A 7,859-nucleotide genomic window follows, 5' to 3' on the forward strand; every position below is an offset into this window, starting at 1 on the left:
GTGACTTGGGAGAGGTTTACCAAATTGTTTCGAGATAAGTTCATTTCCCAGGTGGAGAGGAAACGATTGGCCCAAAGTTTTCTATCTCTCAAGCAGAAGACAGAGACGGTGACTGAGATCAAAAGGATATTCCACGAGGGGCATTATTCTGCTCTGAGCACATGTCTATGGAGCAGGCACGTGTGAGCTGGTACTTGAGCAATTTGAGGAGGAATATTTGGGAGTTCATGGAGAACTCATCATATCGGACATTAGCTGAGCTGCAGACCAATTCCAAGAGGAGGGAAATCGAGCTGGAGACCTAGATAAGGGAGGAGAGAGAGTCTAAGGGGAGAGATAGAAGGCCAGTTCAGTCGCAGTCAACGACCAAGCGATTCAAGCCTGCTGATTCTAAAGTAGGAGGCTAGAAGGGCCGCACTTGTGGAAAGTGCGGTAAGAGTCACGAGGCATCTTTCCGGTTGGGGATTTGTTTCAAATGCAGAAAGGAGGGGCATATGGCAAAGGATTGCCTCAAGGGATTTTCGGTTTGCTTTCATTGCAACCAGACTGGCCACAGGAAGGCTGGGTGTCCTCAACTCACTCAGGGTTTAACTCGAGCCCCTGCTCCTGCTTCCTTGCGTATTACTAATGGTCGTCCGGGGAAGGCCGAGGCTCTGAGAGCCTATGGGAGAGCTTTTCAGCCGACTGTCAAGGAGGTCCGCGCGACACCTGATGTTTTTGTTGGTATGTATCTCCTTATTTATGTTGTTGATTTGATTTGATTTATTCTTATCTTATGTTTCATGTAGGTAATTTCCTTGTAAATCATGTGCCTACTTTGGTGCTATTTGACTTGGGTGCAAGTCGACCTTTGTGTCTTTATCCTTTAGTCGTTGTTTTAGCATCAGGTGCAAGGCCTTGAGTCAGCCATTGAGGGTTTCAATAGCTGACGAGCACGTGTTTTTTGCTACCGATGTCTATCGTAGCTATGTTTTGGAGATTTTTGGTGTCGATTTTCTGATTGATCAGGTGCCAATAGCGATTGGGGATGTCTGTGTTATAGTGGGCAAGGATTGGTTGAGTCGATTTAGGGATTTGATTGGTTGCGAGCGACATCTGGTGACGGTTCAGGACTCAAGTGGTGGAGTGCTTACTATTTATGGCAAGGATACTAGATCGGGATCAACTTTATATTCTACCACCAGGGCAAGACAGAGTTTGCATCACGGGTGTATGGTTTTTGTGGCATATGTGGTGGGTACTCGGCTTGTGGAGAAGGGTTCAATTTATGTTTCCGATGTTCCGGTAGTATGTGACTTTTCTGAAGTTTTCCCGAGGAGTTACCAGGTGTACCTCCTAAGAGGCAGGTGGAGTTCCGGACCGATCAGTTCTCGGGGGTGGCGCCTATCTTCAAGGCACCGTATCGCCTTGTGTTGCCCGAGATGCAGGAATTATCCTCTAAGCTTCAGGAGCTATTGGGGAAGGGGTTCATTTAACCGAGTAGTTCGCCGTGGGGAGCTCTGATCCTTTTTGTCAAGAAAAATGACGGTTCACACTAGATGTGCATTGATTTCCGGGAGTTGATCAAGTTGACGGTGAAGATCTGGATATCATCAGATGAGGGTTCAAGATGAGGATATTCCAAAGATGGCTTTACGGACTTGTTATGGGCTTTACGAGTTCGTGGTGATGCCTTTCGGGCTCACCAATGCACCGGCAGCGTTCATGGATCTCATGAACTGGGTATGTAGGCCCATGTTGGATCGATCCATGATCATTTTCATTAATGACATTCTGGTATATTCGAAGACCAGGGAACAACATGAGGAGCATCTTCGGGAGATTCTTGGGGTGTTGAGGATGGAGAGGTTTTATGCTAAATTCTCCAAATGCGATTTCTGGTTATGAGAGGTCCACTTCTTCGAACATCTCGTCAATCAAAATGGTATTTTGGTCGACCCAGCCAAAATTAAGGAAATAACGCAGTGGGAGGTGTTGAGATCCCCATCAAAGAGTAGGAGTTTCCTTGGATTGGCAAGTTATTACCGAAGATTTATCAGGGATTTATTCAAGATTGTTGTTCCACTCACCAAGCTGACCTGGGAGGGATGTTGTTTTTATTTGGGGGTCTGAGCAGCAGGTATCATTCGAGACCCTTTTCCAGAGATTGTGTGGGGCTCCAGTGGTAGCCCTCTCGGAGGGGGTGGAGGACTTCATGGTTTATTGTGATGCATCGATATCAGGTTTGTGTGCTGTGTTGATGCAGAGTTGGCATGTGATCTCATATGCGTCGAGGCAGCTGAAGCCTCATGAGACAAGGTATCCCACCCATGATTTGGAGCTAAGGGCAGTGGTATTCACCCTAAAGATTTGGTGTCATTATCTCTATGGTGGCTGTTGTACCATTTACACAGACCACAAGAACCTGAGGTACCTTATGGATTTGCCCAACCTGAATATGAGGCAAAGAAGGTGGTTGGATGTAGTAAAGGACTACAATTGTGAGATTTTGTATCATCCGGGCAAGGCCAATGTGGTGGCCGATGCCTTGAGTCGCAGAGCAGTGAATGCCCCGATATGAGATGTATGTATGAGGATGACAGTGATGACTCCTATCTTAGATGTTGTGACATCCCATTTTTCTCGGCCATAAAAGACCGATTTAGTTTATGCTTTTAAAATAAAATCAGAGTAATTTTCCAAAAGATGTTGCAGAATTTGTTCCCAAAACAAAATATAATAAAAATTTATCAAATCATTTATTAAAGAAATATATTTTCATTATATAACAAAACCTTGGGATGTCATGTTCCGATACAAACCAAAAGCATAAACAGTACATTATAAGCCTTACAACAGATATTTACATCCACTGGCCTATAATCCAAAATCCTTTATCATCATCCAACTATGCTCTGGGTCCACTACCTGTAATAGAGAAAGCTGAGTGGGTCAGGCTTGGGAGCCTGGTGAGCATATAGGGTTTTTCAACCCACAAATAATAAATTTATTAATTTTCAACAACCAACAATAAATTTATTAATTTATGGATTCCTCAACAATTTATGTCAAATAAGGCAACCATGTGGGGGATGGAGTATACCATTGAACACTTTTGAACACTAAGTTCACAAACACCTACATGTTGCGAGCCTGCTAGTGCTCCACTGGACTATCTAGAAAGGTCCATGGTCGTCATCTACATTCCGCTAGATGACTGATACAATAACACTATTGAGGCCTCTCATCATTTTAACACACATCAACTATTTCATCTACCCATTTTTTATCCAACATATTTGTAGATAATAATACATATACAGTTTAAAACTTGTATAAAATATCTATTCAACACCCATCTCAAATAAACAAAAAATATAATTACACATAGCACGTATTTTATAGAAAATACTTCATATCTATGTGTAAGATGAAAGTGACTATATACTCACATGATTTAACGATAATCGGGTATCACTTCGTTACTTAAAACGATCATTTTCGATAAAACCGGGATGTTTTCCCAAAAACTGGGCTTCACGTGGGCAGAGTTTCGACTCGAAAACTTTTTTTCTCGGGATCTTCGGGATTTCCGGGACTTGCTTCGGGTGTTAGGGTGGTTCTCTAGGCTTTAGGGGGTGTTAGGATAGCTTAGAAGAAAGTTTAGGGTGTAAAAGTGTAAGTTTTGTAAACATAGATCGGGCAGCCTTGCACTTCTATTTATAGGGTAATTTTTGGTCTCTCACGTTGTGAGAATTCATTGCTCACGTCGTGAGCCATGGATGTATCACCTTGTAGCTTCGCCATTTGCGTTCTAGGCTTGAATAGTGTCCGTTTGACTCCTTACATCATGAGCCTGTTCCGTAGACTTGCCATCTGCATTCTAGCCTTGAAAAGTGGCGTTTTGACTCCTCACGTCGTGAGCCCGGTCAAATTAGGGTTTTCTGACACGTGTCATGCCCTCAGACAGCTACATCTTCGGAAGGCCATAACTTTTGCATACGAGCTCCATTTTTGACGTTCATTATATCCACGTGAACGTGGAGATGTACTCTACAACCTTCATTTAGAATTGCAATGCTAAAAAGTATTTTATCATAAACTCACTTTTTGCGATTCCCAGTGTTGTGCCGGTTTTGTCTCGAAACTTCGACAGGTCATAACTTCTTCGTTATAACTTGGATTTCGGTATTCTTTATATCTTCGGAATCCTTGTTACGACTACTACAACTTTCTTCATGGATTTAGGCTTTATCTAACATTTATTTTTGATGCTTATTTTTATCCTTAACTCAATAAATTATTATAATTAAGCATAAACACATAATAATCAAATAATACACCTTTATTATTTTAAAACAAATTACATAGGTTGACCTAGACTATTACATCATCATTAATGTCTAGCCTAAAAACAAGGGCGTTACAATTCTCTCCCCTTTAGGTTGATTCTGTCCCTGGAATCACACATCAGCAAACAAACGCGGATAGCGACTCATCGTGTCACTCTCTGTTTCCTAGGTAAGATTTGGCCCATTTGTATGTTTCCATCGCACAAGCACTAAATCGACCATCTTGCGTCGCAACTTCTTAGTCTTACGGTCAATAATTGCCTCCGGTTCTTCAATTAACCTCTTACTTTCATCCTACCTTAATTCAGAAATTGGAATGATGTCGGGAAGTTCTCCTATGAACTTCCTCAAATAACACACGTGGAAGGTGTTATGAATACCTTCTTGTTCTTCTGGTAGTTATAGTTTTTAAGCTTGGGTCCCAATCTTTTGAAGAACTTTAAATGGTCCAATAAACCTTGGACTCAATTTTCTCCTTTTACCAAATCTTATAGGTCCCTTCCACGGCGAGACTTTAAGTAAAACCGAATCACCAACTTCGAATGATATCGGTTGTCTTTTCTTGTCAGCATAGCTCTATTGACGATCCTTTCCCTAATCACTTTCAACTTTTCAGCAGTCTGATAGAGTATTTCAGGTCCCATAAACTGCTTTTCCCCAGCTTCAAGCCAACACGACGGCGTTCGACACTTTTGTCCATACAAAGCTTGATAAGGTGTCATCTTGATGCTTGAGTGGAAACTATTATTATAGGAAAATTCTACTAGAGGTAAATGTTCATCCCAATTTCCTTGGAATTCCTGGGTACATGCCTGTAGCATATCCTACAACGTTTGAATTGTTCGTTCGCTCTGACCATCGGTTTGTAGATGGTAAGTTGTACTTAAACACAATTTCGTACCCAATTCCTCTTGTAGATTTCTCCAAAATCTTGACATGAAACGACTATCACGGTCTAACACAATCGTCAGGGGAACACCATGAGCTTTTACAATCTCTTTCACGTAAACCTTTGCAAGCTTTTCCATAGACCACTTCTCATTAGTGGCTATGAAATGTGCACTTTTTGTGAACCGATCAACGACAACCCAAATCATGTCGTGACCGTTCTTTGTTCTGGGCAGTTTAGTTACAAAATCCATAGTGATGTCTCCCCATTTACCCATAGGTACATGTAAAGGTTCTAAACTCCCATACAGTTTCTAAAGTTGTGCTTTGACCCTTGCACATGTTACACACTTGGCCACATACTTTGCAACATCGAGTTTCATCATCAGCCACCGGTAGTAGGGTTTCGGATCCCTATACATCTTTGTGCTGCCGTGATGAATCGAGTACATGGTCTTGTGAGATTCCTTGTCACAACCCCGAACCAGACGGTGGAAACGTTCGAGGGCTCGTGTGACTAACAATTGAATTATCATCACAATGAATATACATGAAACATAACACATTCATCACCAACATTACATATCACAACCAACATTGTTCACATCAAGTACATTGTTATAGATTACATAAATTCAAAGTATTAATAGTACGATGAGTGATGTTACACAAAATAAATCCATACACACTTGAAAATCTTCTTGCTTAACGATTACCTAAGAATACAAGTTATTTTGAAAATGTCAACATATATTATGTTGGTGAGTTCATAAGTATGTTTGAATAAAAGTTTTTGCATCTTTTGTAAACCCAGAAAATCCGATATTTTCTGTAAAATGTCTGAAAATGATGAGAAAATCGAGTATAAATGCATGTGTGAATTTCATAGTAGTAGCATATATGAATGCAGTTAACAGGTGTTGATATGAAGTCACATTACACTGAGAGATTAAGGAGTTATAAATCACTAGTGATAATGAATGTAAGTTATGTTTATGTTTATGTTTCTGTATTGACGATGACATCCCAAATGTTTTAAAATGAATAAAAATACTTTTCTTCAGAAATGCTTTGATAACGTATTTATCATGTTTTACTGGGAACAAATTCCCCAACATTTTTATAAAAAGAGGTACTCTGATTTTTATAAAGCATAAACAAAATCGGTCTTTTCTGACCATGAAAATAGGGATGTCACAGTTGGGAAATGCCTAACATGCTTTTATGTGCTAAATGGTTTATGATATGCATTGTATGATCAGATCTATGGTCTATTGCCGACCGGATCTGGAAACTTGATGTGTTCAGATTTCTAAACGTTTAATTACGGTATTAGAACTTGCATATAACTTTTCGGAGAAATAGGGAGATTTACACGTCGATCGTAAATAAAATCTGTCATATCTTAATTCTCGTCATTGCACACCGAACGTCTGATTTGGTATATAGATCGACATGGAAAGAACCCGTAGTGGAGCTAGGAATGCAAATGGGAACAGGAATCAACCACCAGTGATTGAACAAATACTTGTTATAGCAGATGCTCCTGAGCCAATTACAATGGTCGGTGTACAAGCCATGATACGGGCTATGTTGGTTGAACAACGGGAAGAGACGAGGCAGATATTGCATGAAAATAGGGAAAAACCTACAATGCCAATTGAACAGCCCAAATTGAACGATGGGCAGTGAGAAGGAGGGAACTACAGTGGGACCGTTGGTCAAGCCAACCCACCAATAGTTCGACAAAACAACCAATATGACGGAGTCGAGAGGAATGGATGCAAGTACAAGGATTTTCTGACTTGCAAGCCACCTTTGCAGTTTGTCAATTCCGAGGAGGTGTTGTGCGCTGGTGGAATACCCTGGGGAAGACTCTGAGCCCCAATGAGCCCTTGCAACTGACATGGGCAGAGTTTTTGGTGCAGTTCAAACGCAAGTACTGCTCAGCCCAAAACCTGATCAATCTAGAGAACCAGTTCCTGACCTTGAAGAAAGGAAGCATGTCAATTGATGAGTACACCAACAACTTCACAGAGAAGATGGAGTTCGCCTCGCGTCTTGTTCTGGATGACTTGATGAAAATCGATAAGTACGCAAAGGGACTTTCATGGGAGTACGCAGTGCCAATGCGTCAGGCACCTACTCTGGAGGCAGCTATCTAGGCTGCCAAGTCTGTGGAGGATATGATTAAGGGAAGAGCTTCCAACAAGATTGAGGTTGGCGAAAAGAGGAAGTTTGAAGGGTCTACGAGGCCCAATAAGAGGATCAAGTCAGGTTCAAAGGAGGTTAGCGAAGGAGGAACGAAGTGAAATGGTGCGAGAAGTGCAAGAAGAAGCACTTTGGGAAATGTAGCAAGGAAGTGACTTGCTAAAAGTGTGGGAAGACTGGACATTATGCCAACGAGTGCACCGCCAGCAAAAGGGTGTGTTATGAATGCCATGAAGAAGGGCACGTTGCTAAGGATTTCCCGAAGAAGAAAGAGGCGGCAAGACCAAACATTCCACCGAAACTGAAGGCAAGAGCGTTCCATATGATCCTTGACGAAGAAGATGGAAATGAAAGGGATTAGGAATGATGATCTATGAAGTAGTCGTGTAAATAGTACCACGTGGTGTAGCCTATTAGAGGCATAGTATA

Source organism: Lactuca sativa, chromosome 5, assembly GCF_002870075.4.
Source record: "Lactuca sativa cultivar Salinas chromosome 5, Lsat_Salinas_v11, whole genome shotgun sequence".
Lineage (NCBI taxonomy): Eukaryota > Viridiplantae > Streptophyta > Magnoliopsida > Asterales > Asteraceae > Lactuca > Lactuca sativa.